The following is a 22,041-nucleotide window of genomic DNA, read 5'->3' as shown; positions in this document are numbered from 1 at the left end:
GTGTAACCTCATCAACCAATGAATTTAAACAAAAATCTAGCAAACAACGCGTCTTAAGATTCTAAAATACCTCATACGTACTTTTAAACATTTTTTAAAATGATTTTGATTGAGTGAAACTATATTTCGTTACTGATTTCTCGCCGGATCTTCTCAGTGGGTCGCGTTTCCGATCCGGAGGTAGATTCTGCGAAGCACGGCTCTTGCTAGGGTTTGTGTTAGTAGCGTCGTCAGGTTTGAGCCCCGTGAGCTTACTACTAGTTAAGGTTACACTGAAATAGCCTCTCAAGGCTATCTATCAGATTAGATAGGGAAAAAAATCTTTACAGAGACTATTACTATCACTTACAATTTTAATTACATAGTGCTAATTTGTAATTTTAATAGTCCTGCAGAAAACAAACGAACGGACAAAGCGAACTTATATCTCAAGATGGGTGGCACATTTACGGTTGTGAATGTCTATGGGTCCCAGTAACCACTTAACATCAGGTGGGCTGCGAGCTCGTCGTATAAATAAATAATACATACATAAATACATGGGAACAAATCACGCATGCTCATCTGGTCCCAATTTAGTATTCCCTTTGTTATGGGTACCAGAGACTAACATACATATTTACATACGTTTTTAAAATAAATACATAAATAGAAAATAAACACTCATAAAAGGAGCAAACAAACCTGTTCATTACATTAATGTTTGTCCGATGTGGGAATCGAATCCACGACCTTCGGCGCAGCAGTCAGAAGCTCTAACTATTGCACCACCGAGTCAGTCAAAACAAAACCAAATTTTACATCCTAGAACTGTTCATTACTAACAAAAGGATCTACAATAATTGCTTCTAGTGCTGTGATTGTAATAGTGGCAATCAAAATGCAGTCGCATTACCTGACCCCGGCTTGAGGACTAATTAAACTGGACGACTCTCATAATGGGCTTGTACGTAATTAGTATGTACTAGTAAATCTAGGTGAGCTTCGACCGCTGGAAATGTTTGATGATACGGTTTATTTTAATGAAATTTTAGATTACAAATTCAATGAACCTAAAGGGTTGTTTGCTTTGCAACTGACAGTATTCGATTGTTGGTTTGTACAAGTTGATTAGCTTTATATGATGATATTGGTTTTAGTCTGATATTAGTCTCACCCAATGATAATACAAAATAGGACCTCAGCGGTTTTTATAAAATATATCCGTAATAGAATTAGTTTTGATTTAAATTTCCGCAAATACTTAGATTTTTTCTAATATAGATTTGAAAAAAAAATACAAATATAGATTTGCTAATAACAAACCCCTCATTCTGGATTAACTTCAGGCAGGCGGCTGAACTAATTGAACTAAAAAAATAAGCCAAACTACATTATAACCTGAATTTGCATAGCGCAATGATGAGCCTGTTTTATAGGGATAGGGTTAAAAGGACGATCAAAACGTAAATGTTTAATTAACATTAAAACAACAGTTTATTGTAAAACATTTATTGCATTTGATGCAATCTTAGAATATTCAATTGCTTCAAGTACCTAATAAGGTTACTGCAAAGAAAAAAATCAAACTTCAAATGTGAATTCATATCTTAACTCACGAAATAATGCCCGGAATTTAACCATATTTTCATGGACCTCGAACGAGTTTAAATTGCTTAATATTCGGCGGTAAAACGTGACTAGTAAAATTCGGCTATAAATCTGAATAATTCGAATGAATGCACCAAGCAACGAATGGAATTAAACAATTATTCAAATGAGTGTTGCTGAAATGAGGATGATATGCAAATTGTTAAAGTGTACTGTTCCATCGCGTTCGTGAGCGCTAATGCGCATTAATTGTTTCGGCAGCCGATTGATGAATTATTTGCGGTTCAATACTACGAAATGCAATGAATCAAATCATTTGATTGTGTTAAGGCCAAAATTTTCGAATCTCAAGTCATGGTTAAAACTTTAGTTTTTGAATAATTACGCAATACGAATGACGTTAACAACGTATGTACTGAGAATGCATTTGAATAAAGATATTAATGTAAGCATGACTGAAGTCGTTGCGAACACGGCTTTTAGCAAAATTATTTTTCAAACTACAAGTAAATGACTGTCATGTTTTTGGGAAAAAAACTACATAAAATCTTCTCATTAATGAAACAACTTTGATAAGTTTGATCGGTTTTTACACTAGAAAAAAAGCTATGGAATTATCTGCCGTCGGTATCTTGATGAGAAAAGTTTTAACACGATAGTATGGTATTGACTTTAATGTAACTATTACTGTAGCTATAACTGTAATTTGATTTATGACCAGTCATTTAATAACTACAGTTTTATATAAGTTGTTCTTTTAGATTTATTTCGATGACAAAGATCTCAAGTGTTTTGTGAAAATTATCATTTGCGAGATGAACATATAAATCACGTGCCAAGCGAGAGCAACATGAAGCTATCCTATCATCCTCACCCCAAAATAAAACCAGTTAGGAGCGGGTACCAGTCTTACATTGAGAGAGTTACTAAAAAGCTTAGCAACATATTTAGAGATGCGCCGATGAAATTATTTAATTAGTTCCCAGGAGAAACTAACTGCATAAGAACTATTAAGCGTAGCATACTTTTATAAGATCCTGTATCTATAAGCCTGACTGTGATTGCCGCTTTTCATAATAGTGAAGCGACTTTTAGCTTAGAGTAAAGTAGCGCATTGTGGACATCAAGAATGATCGAGTATACAAATCTGGAGTTTGTCAACATTTTTTGAATAGTAGCGCCATGAATTTTATAACATTTTACAAAATCCAAACACTCTTTAAAGAAAATACACAAATTTCGTGTATGCATGAATCCATTGAGTCGTCGTGGCCTAAAGGATAAGACGTCCGGTGCATTCGCATCTAGCGATGCAACGGTGTTCGAATCCCGCAGGTGGGTACCAAATTTACTAACGAAATACGTAATTAACAGATGTTCACGATTGACTTCCATGGCGAAGGAATAACATCGTGTAATAAAAACCAAACCTGCAAAATAATAATTTGCGTAATTACTGGTGGTAGGACCTCTTGTGAGTCCGCACGAGTAGGTACCACTACCTTGCCTATTTCTGCCGTGAAGTAGTAAGGCGTTTCGGTTTGAAGGATGGGGCAGCCTTTGTTACTATACTGAGACCTTAGAACTATCTGGCGGCATTTACGTTGTAGATGTCTATGGGCACCACTTAACTACGTAACCACTTAACACCAGGTGACCGTGAGCTCGTCCACCCATGTAAGCAATATAAAAAAAAAATGAAATAAAAAAACACCCTTTGAAAACAACTTTAATGGAGAAGATGGCTTATCTGACACCTTATCGCAAAGATGAATACCCGAGTCAAACAAACTGTCAGACTTCAAGATACTCTTAGTTAATAACATATGTCGGCGTATTACACCTTTGTAGGCTGTGACCACGAAAGCTGTAATATATGAAACTTCGAAAATAATATATGTAAACAACGAAGATTACTCGCGAAAAATGAAGAAAATACATTATATACATTATTGTTGTAGTTTAATTATATATGTATATGTATGTGTATATGTGATTGTGTATATGTGTATATATATACTGTTTTGTGTATGTATTTGTAACTTAATATAAATTTCATTGCACCTACCACTATTTACTCTGCACTACCTTTGGTTGACTTGTAGAGAATGCCTCAGGCCTCAGGTAAATTTTACATGAATTGTAATAAATAAATAAATGAATAAATAATTATAATCTTATTTTGGTTAGTAAAAGTATTAGTAATTGCGCTGAGTTGACTCAATAACCCTATGGTCCACCTATGGTTAATGTTTCCGGAACCCACAAAGATGACAAGTAAATACTGCCACCTACGTTAAGGCACAGTCTTAATTGTATAATATATGTACATCAAACAGTAGTTCCTTATCTTAATACTTTAACAAAATAATATAAAAAAAAATTTGATAGAATAACTTTTTTTTTAAAAACCTTTTTTAATGTCTAAGTAAAAAATCGAGTGTCAATTAAAAACACAAATGCAAAAAAAAACAACAGTCGTGCGACAAGAAATAAGGGCCGTAAACAGGAATGTTAAAGGAATGAAAACCTTTTAAAGCAAAACTGTCCTAATTACATAGACTTAGTACATCGCATTACTAGAATTTAATTTATTAGAATAATTTACTGGTGGCAGGAGGTATTATAAGCTAGTAGGAGTTGATACCACCACGTTATACAGCATTTGAGCAATTTCGTGTCCCAAATTGAGGCTGTGAAGTTGTGAGACTCTGGTGATGCCTCCAAGGATCACGAGGTCATTACCCATCTACGCAATAAAAAAAGCACAGACCGATCCATTACTTAATCACGTACGTAAATAGCTATAAATAAGCACTTTATAATTTGTAGCATGATATATTTTAATGTTGCCAGATTTCGTTAAAAACCTTCAAGGGGTAATGAGATAAACTGTCAAGTGTGTCGAACCGAGAGCCCTCGAAAGGGAGCGGACAATGGTTCTGCCTACACAGGACGCGTGAGTACCCACGAGTGTAGGTACTCTATTACGTAGGTACGTAGATTGTGACCCATTTAGTCCTTTCCAGTTAGCTTTCAAATACTTTGGTAGGTCGCAGCCGAAGTTTAAGATTTTGAGGTAGCGTTCTCGCTCCGAGTGTGAAATTAATGAACCGAAGTGTAACATAAATTTGTTGATTACATTCTAGCACATTAATGTACACTGACGGATTTTACGAATCAAGCATTACACAGAAAAGTACGTATGTGATTTTGAGGAAGGAGAAAATATAAAAATAAGGAAAGGAAATATAAAAATGTCTGTAATATATTTCTTCCAGTCTTGTCCTTGTTTACAACAAGTTGGAAGGAGAGTAGTCAGCGGTAGGCAACGACTAACTATAGCCCAGGCGGTAATGACGTCCATCAACGACAGTAATCACTCATCAACAAGTGACCCATATGCTTTAAGAATGACAAAAAACGATAATACATAGGCTTACAAAAAATAATGTACGGCCTAAGTTCTAGATACTAAGAATCAAACTCATATTCAATTTTAGAATAGACATATAATTTTAGTCAAATTTATAAGGTGAATTTAAAGATTATACGATATAAGATTAACTATTTAAAGATATTATTTTATAGATATTATTAGATGTTTAGTTTTTTTTTTATTGCCTTAGTTGGGCGGACGAGCTCACAGCCCACCTGGTGTTGAGTGGTTACTGGAGCCTATAGACATATACAATGTAAATGCCGCCACTCACCTTGAGATATGAGTTCTAAGGTCTCAGTATAGTTACAACGGCTGCCCCACCCTTCAAACCGAAACGCATTACTGCTTCACGGCAGAAATAGGCAGGATGGTGTTACATACCCGTGCGGACTCACAATAGGTCTTACCACCAGTAATTACGCAAATTATAATTTTGCGGGTTTGATTTTTATTACACGATGTTATTCCTTCACCGTGGAAGTCAATCGTGAATAGTGAAGTAGCCGATAAACGTAATAATTTTAACACTTTGACATCATATCTCAAAGTGGGTGGTACATTCACGTTGTGATGTCACGTTGTGGGCCACTTAACACCAGGTCAGTGAGATTTCGTTCACTCACCTCAACACTAATGTAGAATAGGGATCGCAGCGCATAAAATAAAACTTCCACTGTTCCAAAATCTTCTGTTATAATAGTAATTAAAAGTTAACTAACACTTTTATTACGCCTTGCTTATTTTTTAACCGTTTCGCCATCTTCCTTTTTCTCTGTCATTCTGTATGTCATTTTCTTTTCCCTTTCTTTCCGTTTTTCTCATTCACATCTTAATGTTCCGTTCCACACTCTTTCCATACGTTCCGCTCTTACCAATCCTACACTAATAATAAAAATTACTTAATGAGAGGCCCAACATTATTTGGATTATAATATATTATAATATATATTAACAATGTATTTATTTCGGAAACTAAAAGTAGATTACCTCTATGTAGTATATTAAATAGGTAAACAAAAACGAAACAAGTTTTCAGTACTAACACAACACATGAATAGACAGACGGTGCCGGTCACCGTACTCGTCGAACCCGTCGCTTGCGACGAAGGGCTGGACGAGCGAATTAGCCCACAGACACAGCCCACTGAGTTTCTCACCGGATCCTCTCAGTGGGTCGCGTTTCCGATCCGGTGGTAGATCTGCGAAGCACTGTTCTTGCTAGGGTCAGTGTTAGCATCACTCCGGCTTAAGCCCCGTGAGCTCAACTACTAGCTAAGGTTACGCTGAAATAGCCTCTCAAGGCTAAGGCAGGAAAAAAAATAGACGGTGAAGAGAAATGTTCAATTTGTATGGTTCAAACATGAGTTGGATATCCGGCCTCTAATACATATTTGTATAATAATAGAGCCTGATATTTGTATATTAGAGGCCGAAACGACTTCATCTTCGTTCGTCAAATGAAACTCAAAGTCCCAACGTGTTATTAAACGCTCAATAAACGCCTTATGACAGGGACGTTACAATGAAATTCGAAGAGATTAAAGGCGTAGGTAGCCTTCAGTAATAATTGTGTACTGCGAAAGGGCACAGCGACCTTCTTGTAATAGGTCTGTGGCATTTACTTCAATTGTATAATTTTGGTAACTTTATTTTCTACTAACTTATATCTATTCCTATATATACAAGTCTATAGAGATTCTGATTTAGATTTATTACGAAGCCAAACTATTTTTGTACTTAATGAATTCATTTTGACTTTTGAATTCAAGTAAATACAGAAAATGTTCAAAATTTTTGACAGGTCTAATAATAAACAAGATTAGATTTTAGTGACTTGATTGGGGGGGAGGTCAGAAAGTTCTTGAGTGGCGACCGCGTACCGGAAGATGGAAGATGTGGGTAGGCCTCCCACAAGATGGACCGACGAGCTATTGAGGTTCGCGGGGATCCGCTGGATGCTGGCAGCGCAGGACCGGTTTTTGTGGCGAGGCTTGGAGGAGGCCTATGTCCAGCAGTGGACGTCTGTGGGCTGATAAAAAGAAGAAGAAGACTTGATTGATTTACAGGTCCACTGATGAACGATGGGAGAAAAATAATACATGATTAGAGGATAACATCAGATTGAAATCGATATTCGGAGTTACTAATATGAAGTTTTCATTACAAAAATTACTTAATGAAAATGTACAAACTCGCTTTAAACGTTCTGGCTTTGCAATAATCTTCAGCGACATTGATATTATTATAAGTAATTGTAGTAAGGAACAAAGTCAAAATAACAATAACTCTCAGCTAGCTGTTCCTCCGAGAAAAAACCTTTTACGGAAACAATAGAGAAGTTGATAACAAAATTAAATGAACTTCTCTTGCGTTTTCATTAGTGCTGGACTTCTATAGTCGTTGTCGTTTATAAGCCGCATTTTAGCAAATAAATAATATCGTCGCTGTCAAACCAAAATCTGCTATGTGCAAAAACTTTTACTATTTTGAATTAACGAGTAAAAACATTTTCGTATAAATTTTTAAAATATAAAGGTGAATTTTTAAGAACTATATCAAATGAAAGCTATAGATAAATGTTAAAGCTATAGACACATAACAGTTTTTTTTTATACGGTAGATAGGGCTGTGAACTATATGAAAAGGTCAAAAAGTAAAAATCTCAAAAAGTGCACATAGCAGATTTTGATTTGACAACGACGATATGTCGTTTCTTAATAAATTTTGTATTATTAGTTCGGTGATATTGTAAGAGCTATTTTACTAGTACTAACATAATGCTACATATTTTTGCTATTAGGAAAATATATGTCCATACTTTAAGGGCAAGTCAACTATTACATTACACAACATTAAAGTTTCGCTTTGTGATTGTCATCAGACTCCAAAAATAGCATAGCATACGCTTTGAATGAAAACATCAAAATGTTCCCTACAAGACTTAAATGAAGCGACCGGGATAAAGCTATGTTTAAAATAAATCGAATTGTAGAATTTATATCAGAAAGCTCGTAAATATATCAATTTTCAAACAGTACATGTAGTTTTAAGCTTGGAAAAAACACATATATTGCAAACCGAACTAAAAATTAATTTTATATTTTTTATCCTTTTCTTACTGAATATTTGAGAATGATGTTGTATTGTCATCGGTCCTTGATACATTTGCAAATTTTCACGTTAGTCAGAAATTTTCAAATCGATGAATATGAACGTTCAAAGATTCTATTACATACACAGAAACATAAATAAATACATATGTGCATACATACATATATTATTATACCAAGTTAATAAAAGCATGATAAATATAATCGAAGATACACAAAAAACAATAATTTTTATTATTTTATTATATATTTTACTTTTTGGGCGTAACTGAGATAGGGATGTTCGATATTCATCGATGTTGAATAAGCATCGATGTTTTAACATCAATGATTTGGTTTCGATAACATCGACACATCGATGTTATGAGAATAAAATATCGAATTATCGAAACGTCCATATATCTTTTAGGACCGTCTAACGGTGGATGTACTTTCTAGCCAGTGAGTCCCTAAGTAGTACAACTATTTTAAGTTAGATGACACTGATTAACGTAATCGAAGTAAGCCGTACTACATAAATGTGTGTGAAATTAAGAAAATGTAAATTGTGAAGTGTGATGTCGGAGTCAAGTCCAATAATTATTAAAAAATATACAGTTTTATTTTTTACCAAAATCATCGATGTTTTTAGATATCGATGTTAGCATCGATGTTTTTCTAATATCGATCATCCCTAAGCTGAGATCACCAGCGTTCGAATAAATATTTATGGTGGTGTTTTAGTTTGTTATCCGATTTTGTGTTGTAGTAAAATTCACGGCGCTGGGATGGATGAGAATTACGCATTTTATTACAATATAACAACCTATAGCGTACTTTATTAAGGCTGACAATAATGCTTAGCGAACTATTATTATGAAGTTTTTTTTTAATTGTAAGAGTAGTGAACGATCTCACAATTGATACTAAGTGGTATGAATTGCACTGGAAGCCACTGACATCACTACGTGACTGTCGTAATCCCCCCTAAGACATTATTACTGGTGGGACGTCTTGGGAGTCCGCACGGCTAGGTATCAACCACCCTGCCTATTTCTACGGTGAAGCAGTAATGCGTTTGGGTTTGAAGGGCAGGGCAGCCGTTGTACTGTTAAAAGTGAGACCTTAGAAGTCATGTCTCAAGGTGGATGGTGGCATTTAAGTTGTAGATGTCTATGGGCTCCGGTAACCACTTAACATCAGGTGAGCCGTGAGCTCGTCCACCCAGCTAAGCAATAAAAAATAAAATAAAAAAAGAACAAAAAAAAGTACAAGGTATAATAAGTCTCAATTGTATAGATATAACGGCTGCCCACCCTACAAATCAAATAGCAGGACTGCCTAGGGGCAGAAATAAATACATTTACCTCCAGTTTTGGCTAAAAGCAAAAGTAATGTTGTCGGAGAATTCCCTGAATGTTCAATGCATCAGATTAAATATTTTATACCATTTGCTATCGCCTTGAAGAAACTAGAATATTTAATAAATAATATCTTCATTTATCAAATCGCTTAAAACAATCACTGAGAGCGCACCAATAATTTTACTGTGTACTTTTCAATAATATTGCAGAAAAGTTATTTTTCCAAAATTTTTAAACATCAAACAGTCTATTCTGATTATATTGGAGCGCCATTTTGAATTATTCAAACAATAAAAAAACTCTATTAACAACAATCTTACTTTATATACGAGTTTTTATTTTTCTATTCTATTCTTATTTCAGCCGTGAAGCAGTAATGTGTTTCGGTCTGAAGGGTAGAGCAGCCGTTGTAACTATACTGAGATCTTAGAACTTATATCTCACGGTGGGTGGCTCATTTACGTTGTAAATGTCTATGGGCTCCAGTAACCACTTAACACAAGGTGGGCTGTGGGCTCGTCCACCCATATTAGGCATAAAAAAAATATATATATATACGAGTTTTCACGTAATTTCTAAGTAACTATGAATTCTCGTAAATCACTCGTTTTATACGTAGTAGCAATTCAGATGAAGTCCATTCGAAGAATCTCGATTACAAAAGAAAGGTTTTACTTTCTTCCCATTACGCCTTAGTTCCCTATTGGCACGGCGAAGTTAAATAATAGGAGCGGAATTACACTTAAATAACTTCTGCTCAAGTTTAAGTTGGAAGTGTTTATTTATTTTTGGGTCATTGTTCCGGGAAAAATTCACAATTGGTTACTATTGCTTAGAGGATATTATCAGGAAAATTAATAGTGTTATTTAAACTGATTAATTAATGCAGCTGCTGCAATCATGTAGTGTCAATGCTATTTACTTAAAGTATATTTTGGATGGCATAGATTTACAAATGTATTGTTTTGTGATAGATCGAAAAGTGTAATTAGATCATAGTGTATCATAGTGAATTAAATGGCATTGTAAAAAGATGCATTACTTAATTATTGATACAAAATCAACAATTCCGACAAAATCAACAGCAATCCGGAAGAAGAAACAGTCGTAATCGGAAACACAAAGTTTCTCGTTTTTATCAAAACATAAAATTGAAATCTAAGCACTACAATAAAAATATTTTTTTCCCTCAAGAGTCGATGATAAGTATGTAAGAACGCCAGAATACAAAAATTGATTTATATTTAACGTTATTGTTTGTATTCTATTTGTACATATATTTAAATGAGAAATAATCAGTGTAAGTAAGTCCTGAGGTGATTAGGACCCACCGGATTATTTTACATTTTACTGCAATATACTGTATAATCAATGCGACTGCCACTTATAAGCGGCTAGCTGATAAGTGTTTACCTACCTAGGTAATTCGTAAGTGACGCTTAAATTAAGACACCAGAATGTCTTTGTGTTCTTAGTTACAATGTTCTGTAACTGAATTCAGTCACGGAATTACAAAGATTAGAGACTTTAAGAATGTGTCAATTTCAGAGAGAATGTAGACTATTTAACAGCAGTCCGTTTTCCGCGTTGCCTCTTAACGATTCTCGCATTGTTTGTGTCAAAATGAATTCAGCAAAAGGAACTTTGAATAATTAATTTCTAATGCTTGAGTTCATATCTCCTTGACTAGCTAATACGACTCATACAAAAAAAAAAAAATATATAAACTAAAGAACAAAATTAACGAACGCTAAATTTGTACTTTTCTCAATATGTATGTAACCTCTATACGATTAATCCTTAAAGAGGTTAATATGTTATTTATATAATTCTTCTATAGGTGACATAAATAGAATTTCGATTATTGAAACATTAGAACATTAGACATATAAAGAGCATTTTTGCAATATTAAAATATAAAAAGATATAAAAATAATGGTGAAGCAATAGCTTTAAATGTTGTTTCTCTTTATAAGAGCAACTCAATTGCTATAGTTTTACAAAGCTAAACTGTATTTTGATTTAAATAAATAAATACATTATATGTATAAATAGAAATAAAGCACCTGAGTAATAGCGAAACATAATTTTACTAAAATTCATTCACTTCCTTGTTCTTCAAGTCATTCATATTAATTAACGTTACTTAATTAAAAACCAGCTATGATTTTCCATTGAATTTCGAACGAACCATTGGGTAGAAGAAATATTGATATAAACGAAGCTGAAGTAATTGGCTCGCTAAAAATTGTAATAACTTTTATAGGTCACGATCCATTTATTAATTAAGCCGCGAAGCTTTGCTAATTTTAGAGCTCCTTTTTTTTCAATTTTCATTTTACCGTTAGAAAACAAATATTCATCATTCTCACATACGTATGTTTACAATTTTGTATAACTGTTTCTTTGCATATCCTATTATTAAATATAATTGTAACGAAAACATAAATTACTGTATGAATAGTACCTAAGGATTTTCATCATGATACATATAAGACTCTTCAGATATATCGATTGTACTTAAGAGCGATAAAATTTAATATAAACCAAACTCACCGACTGCTTAACGATATGCAGTAAACGTTCAACGAAGCGACAAGTCCAAAAAATCGCTCATCACACAGAGGATACAAACGTCCTCACGGAAAAATCATTCGTGACAGAGCGTAATTAGATACACGGTCAACAGTATGAATAATATAAACATTTTGTTTCACTTCACTAGAGCTGTTAGTTCGTCGAGGTGCTAACCCCGGGCGGATTCGCACGGGCGTCCGTTGGACCGTCGAAGCCGCACTGAGAAGGATGCTGCTGGTTGCTACGATACAACACCCGTCGCCACCCCATGTGGATCGGCCGCCGCCCTAGACGAGAACCGCGCAACCTACTTTTGTATAGGACGCTACTGTCTGCGTAATGGTACTTCAGCTATTTCCTGATAATACGTTATGGAATAGCTTATAGTGATTTAGACAGCCGAGGGATGTGGCGCTGCTAAATATAATTTGAGTTCCGCCGTTGTTCACGATCGACACCAAAATAACTACGGAACTGCTTTATTTTCGAAGAATAATTCTAAATTATGTATTTACCATGAGTAAGAAAGCTAACTACTCTATTATTGCTACTTAGTTTATAAACAGTTTCAGTAATAAATAAATGCTAAGACACGAATTGTAGATATGTGTGAGCGTGTTGAGCGATACCATTGTGCCGTGTCAAAAATCCGGGAGGCGGATTCCTTTTTTTTATACAACGCGACTTCATGATGAATATACAACGCGATGTAATAAAATTCAATTTCGCTTAATAAACATAAAAATGATATTTCTGCGGTAGGACGCTGTTGTAAGCTCATACGGGTAGGTATCATCCTGCCTATTTCTGCCGCGACGCAGTGAAGCATTTCGGTTTGAAGAGTGGGACAGCTATTATAGTTGGACTTCTTGCTTTAAGGTAAGATGTCTATGAGCTTCGGTACTCAATGAACACATGATAGATTTCTTAATAAATAAAAAACTCGTATTAAGCCGATGAATAAATATTAAGTCATTTTTGATCCTAGTGAGAGGTCAGAACTTTAGGTCGAAGTAATAAAATTACTGTACTGTAATCGATCGATCCATCATACGTGTGAAAATTTGCAAGATAATCAGACGTCCCGAGAAAACTGCGATGAAAGATTTCGACATTAGTAGATTGATATAGAAAGGTCAAGCTAATAAAACAAGTTAATAAATATATTTGGATTTGGGGGTTGGTGCTTCTCGCTTCCATAGGTTTAACCCGCGATTCCCTACAAGTGACCCCTGGGTGGTGCTAAACGGGAGCCGAAAACATAACCGGTGGTAGGACCTAGTCTGACTGGCTGGCGACCACCCTCCAACTAGAGTCCGCCGCCAAATAGCCTAGCTGTGTTCCGGCGTGTGAATTGGAGAGCCAGTTCTATTCCTTCCCTTTCCCCTTCCTTGCTGGGGGTGAGTCTTGGTGACGCCTGGAACATGCGGAGCAGAAGTGCGTGCGAGCTCACGGGGCGTGATTGTTTGACAGGGGTATAGAGAGACCCAGTGAAACGGTATCCGCTGCCGCCCGCCGGTCAGTAGGGGACCTGAACCCGGGTGTCTCTACTAAACTCCGCCCCGGGAAGCTGTCCCGCCAACCGGTGCAAAATCCTGTCGTGCGGTCGTCGTGCCGGAGTCGGAGACCGGAGTGGATCCCGGCGATCGCACGCAGAGTGGACTGGGGGCCCTTCCATGCTCTACGTCAGTCTCTCACGCAACCCGTGGTCGAGCACGTACTATGTTCCGCGCTTCATTCAGGTGTTGCCTCGATCTCAACTCCAACATCCTACCTCTCCTAATCCTACTCTCCGGAAATATAACAACATAATTAATGAAGTCGAAAAAAAAGAAAAGGGTTTTACAGGCGGTTCCCCGTTCCACATTTAATGTGGATTTCAGCAATGTCAGGGGCCTACATAGCAACCTTGACGCCGTACACCACCACCTTGAGACGGTGCAGCCTGCCCTGCTTTTTTTAACGGAGCCGCAGATATCTGCTCCGGACGATACCTCATACCTTGGATACCCCGGCTACGTATTGGAGCACAACTTCCTGCGTAAAGCCGGGGTGTGCGTATTCGTCCGGGCTGATGTCTGTTGTCGCCGTCTTCAAGGCCTCGAAAAACGGGACCTGTCCCTCTTGTGGCTGCGCGTAGATCACGGGGGCTGTACCCGAATCTACGCGTGCCTGTACAGGTCCCACAGCAGTGATGCAGGTTCAACTCTGTTTGAGCATGTGCAAGAGGAGACTAACCGCGTGCTTGAGCAGTACCCATCTGCGGAGGTGGTGGTTCTTGAAGACTTTAACGCTCACCACCAAGAGTGGTTGGGGTCCAGAACCACTGACCTCCCGGGTCGGACTGCCTACGATTTCGCCTTGGCCTACGGCTTCTCCCAGCTGGTGACACAGCCCACCCGTGTCCCAGATATCGAGGGGCGCGAGCCTTCTCTGTTGGACCTTCTGCTGACCACGGATCCGGCCGGATACAGTGTGGTGGTCGACGCTCCACTTGGATCGTCTGATCACTGCCTTATCCGTGCTGTTGTACCGCTCTCTCGTCCTGGTCGTCGAACGACGACCGGGTATCGAAGAGTTTGGAAGTATATGTCAGCAGATTGGGATGGATTGCGTGAATTTTACGCATCCTACCCATGGGGGTGGTTCTGCTTTTCCTCTGCTGATCCTGACGTCTGTGCGGGCCGTCTTAAAGACGTGGTGCTCCAGGGGATGGAATTGTTTATTCCGTCCTCTGAAGTGCCCGTTGGGGGTCGCAGCAGACCGTGGTATAACAATGCCAGCAGGGATGTTGCACACCTCAAGCGGTCCGCATACGTGGCATGGGATAGTGCCAGGAGACGTCAGGACCCTAACATCTCGGAAGAAAGGCGGAAATATAACGCCGCTTCTCGGTCCTACAAGAAGGTTATTGCCAAGGCGAAGTCGGAGCACGTCGCTAGAGTTGGCGAGCGATTGAAGAGCTATCCCTCCGGGAGCCGTGCTTTTTGGTCGCTCGCCAAGGCTGCAGAAGGAAACTTTTGCAGGTCTAGTTTCCCACCACTGCGCAAGTCCGATGACAATCTGGCCTACAACGCGAAAGAGAAGGCTGACCTTCTGGTCAAACTCTTCGCCTCGAACTCGACTGTGGACGACGGGGGTGCCACACCACCGAACATCCCTCGGTGTGATAGCTGCCTGCCAGATATCTGCTTCACACAGTGTGCAGTCAGGCGGGAGCTCCGACTCCTGGACGTCCATAAGTCGAGTGGGCCAGACGGCATCCCCGCAGTGGTTTTGAAAACGTGCGCCCCTGAGCTGACACCGGCCCTAACGCGTTTGTATCGCCTCTCTTATTGCACTAACAGGGTTCCGTCTTCATGGAAGACCGCCCACGTCCACCCTATCGCCAAGAAGGGTGACCGGTCGGACCCATCGAGCTACAGGCCTATCGCGATAACTTCCTTGCTTTCCAAGGTGATGGAGCGAATAATTAATACACAACTCCTGAAGTATCTTGAAGATCGCCAGCTGATCAGTGACCGACAGTACGGTTTCCGTCACGGTCGCTCAGCTGGCGATCTTCTTGTATACCTTACTCACAGGTGGGCTGAAGCCTTGGAGAGCAAGGGCGAGGCTCTTGCTGTGAGCCTTGATATCGCGAAGGCCTTCGACAGGGTCTGGCATAGGGCACTTCTATCGAAGTTACCATCTTACGGAATCCCCGAGGGTCTCTGCAAGTGGATCGCTAGCTTTTTGGATGGGCGGAGCATTACGGTCGTTGTAGACGGTGACTGCTCTGATACCATGACCCAAATACCAGCTTCTTCCATTTGACTCCAAACAGAAGAGAGCCGTTCGGATTGTCGATAATCCCGGTCTCACGGATCGTTTGGAGCCTCTGGGTCTGCGGAGGTTCCCTCTGTATTTTGTACCGCATGTTCCATGGGGAGTGCTCTGAGGAATTGTTCGAGATGATACCAACGTCTCGTTTTTACCATGGCACCGCCCGCCACCGGAGTAGAGTTCATCCATACTACCTGGAGCCACTGCGGTCATCCACAGTGCGTTTCCAGAGATCTTTTTTGCCACGTACCATCCGGCTATGGAATGAGCTCCCCTCCACGGTGTTTCCCGAGCGCTATGACATGTCCTTCTTCAAACGAGGCTTGTGGAGAGTATTAAGCGGTAGGCAGCGGCTTGGCTCTGCCCCTGGCATTGCTGAAGTCCATGGGCGACGGTAACCACTCACCATCAGGTGGGCCGTATGCTCGTCCGCCTACAAGGGCAATAAAAATATATATATATATATAGCTATAATAGTTTCATGATAGAAAATATACTAAAAGATAAAATCATATTGTTAGAAGTTACAAGTTTCCTACAGAAACTAAATTATTTTAAATAGCTAATTTGAATGTTTGCGTTCTAGTCCAAAAAAACGGATAGTACCTAATACGGTGGCACTGAAAGAAATTAAAACTTCGTCTTTCATTTGTCAATGTTCCTGTCTCGTTTCAGTTGTTTCAGGCAATTCGAGGCGAAGACTTAAGTGACAAGCTACATCTATCTTCGTCACTTCAGTATCGTGGCCATTGTTTGATAACCATCGCTGACCAAGGTTTATTTAGTTGCATACCTATTAATAGCCTTTCCAATGTGAAGTGATAGCTCACGGACAAACTGGTATAAAATTATTAACAAAGCCTATGGACTAGGTGGCTGTCCTCCTGTCCTCCTTGACACATTCTTAGGTCGAAGTAAAAATCTATACTAATATTATAAAGCTGAAGAGTTTGTTTGTTTGAACGCACTAATCTCAGGAACTACTGGTCCGATTTAAAAAAATATTTTAATGTCAGTTAGCTCATTTATTGAGGAAGGCTATATAACATCACGCCAAGACTAATGCAAGCGGAGCACCAATAAAGAATGTTTCAAAATCGGGGTATTTTTCCCGTTTGAGACGTTTCGCTGCGCGGGTTGCGGAAACGGTTAAAGTTACGCTAAAATAATGTGTGAAAAAATTGTTCCCCTTTAAAAGTTTAAAAAAGTCTATGTAATGCTATGTTATAAAAAAAGTTGTGTCAAAGTAACTATTCCACGCGGACGAAATCGCGGGCAAAAGCTTATATATTTACATATATACAGTTTTTTTACAGTTTTTAGTTACAGATACAATTTTTGATCAGATTGGTTACTTATTAAATACGGTAATGTTTAATTAGGTGCAAATCCGCGCGCTCTCGTAGAACTTAGTGGAGGATTGGCTGATCTGATGAACTCTGCGTGTTTTGTAAGGGTTTTATCACTTTCAGAGAGCACCAAAATGAAAATACGAAATTATTAATAACTCAAATATTACATAACATTTATCGTATAAGTTATATTAAACATAGTTCAAAGTTCAGGATAGTATTATAGAGTTTGTACATGTTATCGTTCCCTGAACTTAGTCGTATATCTAGCCTCAATTATGGAAACGCGATGCCTGAGTAGCCCTTATCTTCAGGTTTGTCTGTAAGAGGGCTTTCACTGACAGTACTACCTTGACGGATGAAAACAAAGCGAACAGTATGTGGTTTTTATGTTTTGAGTTTTTATTTAATTCTAGGGAGACAAAAAATCTCGAACATTTATCGACATTTGATTTGTTTAATTTTGAATAGTATAATTTTATAGGTGAGATATGAGATAGCAGAGCTGTTATTTTCTCGGATACATTAGAACTAAGATTATTTATTACATCCAAAGAATATTATGACTTTATTTTTATAACGATACGTACATATATTCGTTCGTATATATGCCGTTGATTCGTCCTAAAATCATATGTATTTGTACACGTATAAAAAATATGACAACTTAACTCTTGAATGTGATTGTTAGTATCATAACTATGACCACTACTGGAGCCCATAGACATCTACAACGCGCCACACACCTTGAGATATAGTTCTAAGATCTCAGTATAGTCACAACGACTGCCCCACCCTTCAAACTGAAACGCATTACTGCTTCACGGCAGAAATAGGCGGGGCGGTGGTACCTACCCGTGCGGACTCACAAGAGGTCTTACCACCAGTAATTACGCAAATTATAATTTTGCGGGTTTGATTTTTATTGCACGATGTTATTCCTTCACCGTGGAAGTCAATCGTGAACATTTGTTGAGTACGTGTTTCATTAGAAAAATTGGTACCCGCCAGCGGGATTCGAACACCTGTGCATCGCTCGATACGAATGCACCAGACGTCTTATCCTTTAGGCCACGACGACCAGACAGAACTATAGATTATAATCGATGGACAAACTAAAAACGATGTCACTTTTAGATGTTTGCATAGTTGATACTTACGTTTTGGCGTTTTAGCAGTAGACAGCTATTTATTTTTGACCCTGATACTGGGTTGCTTTCGTAACCAATGAAAAAGATATAAAAACATATATTCATGAATACAATTGAATCACATACTGTACTTAAACTAATTCTAAATGCTAATCCAAAATCCATGAAAGCTCAAATACATTCTGTGAAATGGCGAATTCAGACAAGACGGATAACAGCGATCCCACAGAACGACGTGTTACGAAGTGAATTTGATTGATCACCCAAAGATTAGCTGGGCATAGTTGCGGGAGCTAAAAATCGACGACAAACATCGGAATTTTTCGATCGATAATTTTTAATGTTGTGATTTTATAAAATTCTAATGGCTCAGTGATTTTTTACGTCAGGAAACTGTGTTCAGATATACTTGTAATATACTTCCTTAGGTTTATACAATCCTGCTTAGAGATAAGATAAGTACCTTTTTTTCACAATAAAATCCAGCTTTTACTGTTTCCGAATTTGCATTATAGTTTTTGTGGTCACGGAAGACTTACAGCAACATACATTTTTTATTTATTTCATGTTCAGAAACTGAAATCACAATAAACATTTTTAAATTAAATTAGAGGTATATAACCTCTTTATATAATTAAATTAAGATATCATAATATCTAAATGTTGCATATTGGAATCCAATATATCAATTTAATTTCCACAAAAGAAAAACTATATTTTAATAAACATAAAAAAATAACGCATTGTCTTTATTAGCATGACAAATACTTTACGACATCGTTCGAGAAACTGCACAGTGCAGACATTATAGACACCCAAGCTTTATCTCACTGCAAAACGTCAATAAAACGCGCACGTAAACCAGTTTATCCACAGTAATGCTCTTATGTTGAATGTACAAAAGAAATATCATGATTCCACAAGAAAATAAGTTTTCCACTGTCGGTATCTTCGACTAACGTAATATTGACGTCGAAGCGCACGTCTCAGCATTGAACAAGTTATTTACCTATGCTTCATAGATTAGTGAATGAAGAAGTTTTAAGAAATAAATCAATCTGACCAAGGATGTCAAGGAATAGAAGGAGTTTGAAGAGCTGTATGGGCAAGAGACACGTTGATAGACAAAATGAATAAAGTCGATCACATTTTTAATTAAAAGAAAAACATGCCTGCAATTCAGATGCGGTAGAAGCGAAACCCTCAAGGGTATTACATCTCATTATTCTCATTTCATCTCTAATTATTGTAAGATTGTTTTTTTATTTCCCTTGTAGGCAGACGAGCATACGGCCCACCTGATGGTGAGTGGTTACCGTCGCCCATGGACTTCAGCAATGCCAGGCAGGCAGAGCCAAGCCGCTGCCAAAATTCTATGTTTATTTTTTATGCATTCATTGTAAGCTGTGTACGACATATATCATCGATTTCAACACTAAAATATTATAAAATAATTAACTAACATATAAGATTGGTAACGTTAAATAATTTCACATGTAAAGACTGAAATTTAAGTACACATACAATACATGAAAATATTTTTAGTAGTCATTCATATAATAATTCAGTTATTATATTATATTATATTTACTGAGGCTTTCTTGATTTTAGAATACTTTTCGCAATATTTTTTGATAAAATAGACTATAGCGGTCAATTGTTTTCTAATTACCATATCCTTCAAAGCATGTTAATTTCAATACTCTTTGGTGATGTAGCTAAAAGTGAAGCATGAGCATGCAACGAAGTTACCTGGTTTAATTGAATTTCTCGGAGACGGGATGATGCCCGGTGGCCACCGAGTGTTTACTTCGACGGACAAATTGCTCGCCTCTATTTAATTACGCCCTGAGATGAGAGATGGATATTAAATTAAAAAATATAATTTCCGCAACCATTTTCGTATCCGCTTTCCTTTCTTTAATAAAGCGTTTGATTGATGTCTTCCAGACTTTCTATTTTATTATCTACTGACCTGACGTCATCAATTAAATTTATCCTAACAGCAAAATTCCTAAACTGTATTTTATTTCCCATAATCACTAGTAATATAAATTTCAAAATCCAATGTTAAACGTAACCCGTAATACCTGAGCTAGTAAGTAGTCAAACATGAAGACAACGTAAAAATAATAATAATTGAGTCGTCTATTATCAAAGGTGGCAATCTGTGCATTTGGACAAAAAAATGTTATTGATATGTCAATACAGATTGATTTGAATATAATCGTCTCCTTCAAAGAATACGGTTCAAAAACTGCATTAAATAAAGGTTAATGCTTAACCTGTTATTTATCTAAGATGTCGTTCAGAAGAGTTTTGTGACTGCCAATGGAATACAAAGTCAATAATTCGTTTTTCTGATTTACTAATAATTGTCTAAAAGTCACATTGCCGGCTTTGATAATAGTCGACTCAATTTAAAACTACTAATTTTGTATGTAAGCAACATACCGTATTTACTTCTTTGTTATAATTTAAAAGTATTATAACGGATGTGTGTTTCACCATCTTTTAAAAAATTTTGAAGAGACGATTTACTTCTATCGTTTTGATAGACATATGTATGATAAATGACAAAGCTTAGTTTTACGGCTTTGATTAGTGAATGATAAAAGCTCGTTCTGTAGCTTACTGTAGCTATCAGAAATAGATAAATAGAGATAGAGAGAAATAGAACTACAGAAATAGATAAAAATAGTGTATTAAAGAGTTGTCGGAAAAGATCTAATACTCGTAGAGTCGGCAATAGCATAATAGTATATATCTTTTTTACGGATAATGAATTGTTGTCTCACTGGTAATTTAATTCATTTTTAAAATAATATGATATATTAAAGATTTTATTTAGAAAAACACGAAAGCTAATATTCATCCTCAACATTACATAATTTATTAAGCTATTACTTTAAAAATATATATCACAGAATTAATAATGTTATTCGAGAAAAGAATACTTGACAAGCTACGAATGCATTAAATTATAGCCAGTTGCTTGTGTATTTATGAAAATAAAATACTTATTACTGTAAGTATGTATTATAGCTATCTCTTAGTAAAATAATTGTTTAAAGTTGGACCAGCTATACATAAGAATAGATATACAACCATACAATTGCAGTGGAACGTGATAAGTAAAATTTAATTATATTTAGATAATGGTTACTTGTAGAAGTCAGGGGCTTACAATGTGGTTAGTTACCTCACTACTTCATACATATGCGGACTGATTTCAGTACGTTTGGATCAAAGTCGAAATCGAGTTATGTAAATTGAAGTTAGTGTCGCGCTAGGAGGAACTTACAGTGTTATCGGGGCTCAAATGTGAACTTCAATGTCGCTCTAAGACTACAAAGAAGACTGATATGTAGAGTTGAACTGCTTTAATAGCTAAGAGAAATAGACAGATAGTTTCGCTGCGAAGGTAAATAGAACGAATGTAGCGATTTATAGTTAAAGTTAAAATCATTATTTTTTCCAAAAAGCTTCCGTTCTAACAGTCAGCTGCCCGGTGCTAAGAAAGTCAATGTGATCACAATGTGACGGTAGCCATCATAGAACGCAAGATATTTGACAGATGCCTGAATCTCGCCTCTACCGCCTCGTCTCTCTGGCGCCTCTATCGCCACGCTACACACAATAATCACACAA

The 22,041-nt window shown here is 37.2% G+C and overlaps 1 long non-coding RNA gene across 1 annotated transcript in view; it reads right to left on the bottom strand.

Moving 5' to 3' along the window:
- LOC149500181 (uncharacterized) overlaps positions 1-11,529 on the bottom strand; it is a 574,180-nt gene extending 562,651 nt beyond the window's left edge. The window contains exon 1 of the long non-coding RNA XR_016325158.1: positions 11,269-11,529. This is a non-coding gene — a long non-coding RNA (uncharacterized LOC149500181). The remainder of the gene's footprint in view (positions 1-11,268) is intronic.
- Between the last annotated feature and the right edge of the window lie 10,512 nt (positions 11,530-22,041).

This window comes from Bombyx mandarina, chromosome 23, assembly GCF_030267445.1.
Source record: "Bombyx mandarina strain Sakado chromosome 23, ASM3026744v2".
NCBI classification, from domain to species: domain Eukaryota; kingdom Metazoa; phylum Arthropoda; class Insecta; order Lepidoptera; family Bombycidae; genus Bombyx; species Bombyx mandarina.
Note: the sequence above shows the minus strand (reverse complement) of the source record. Positions and strands in the feature narration are given on the sequence as shown.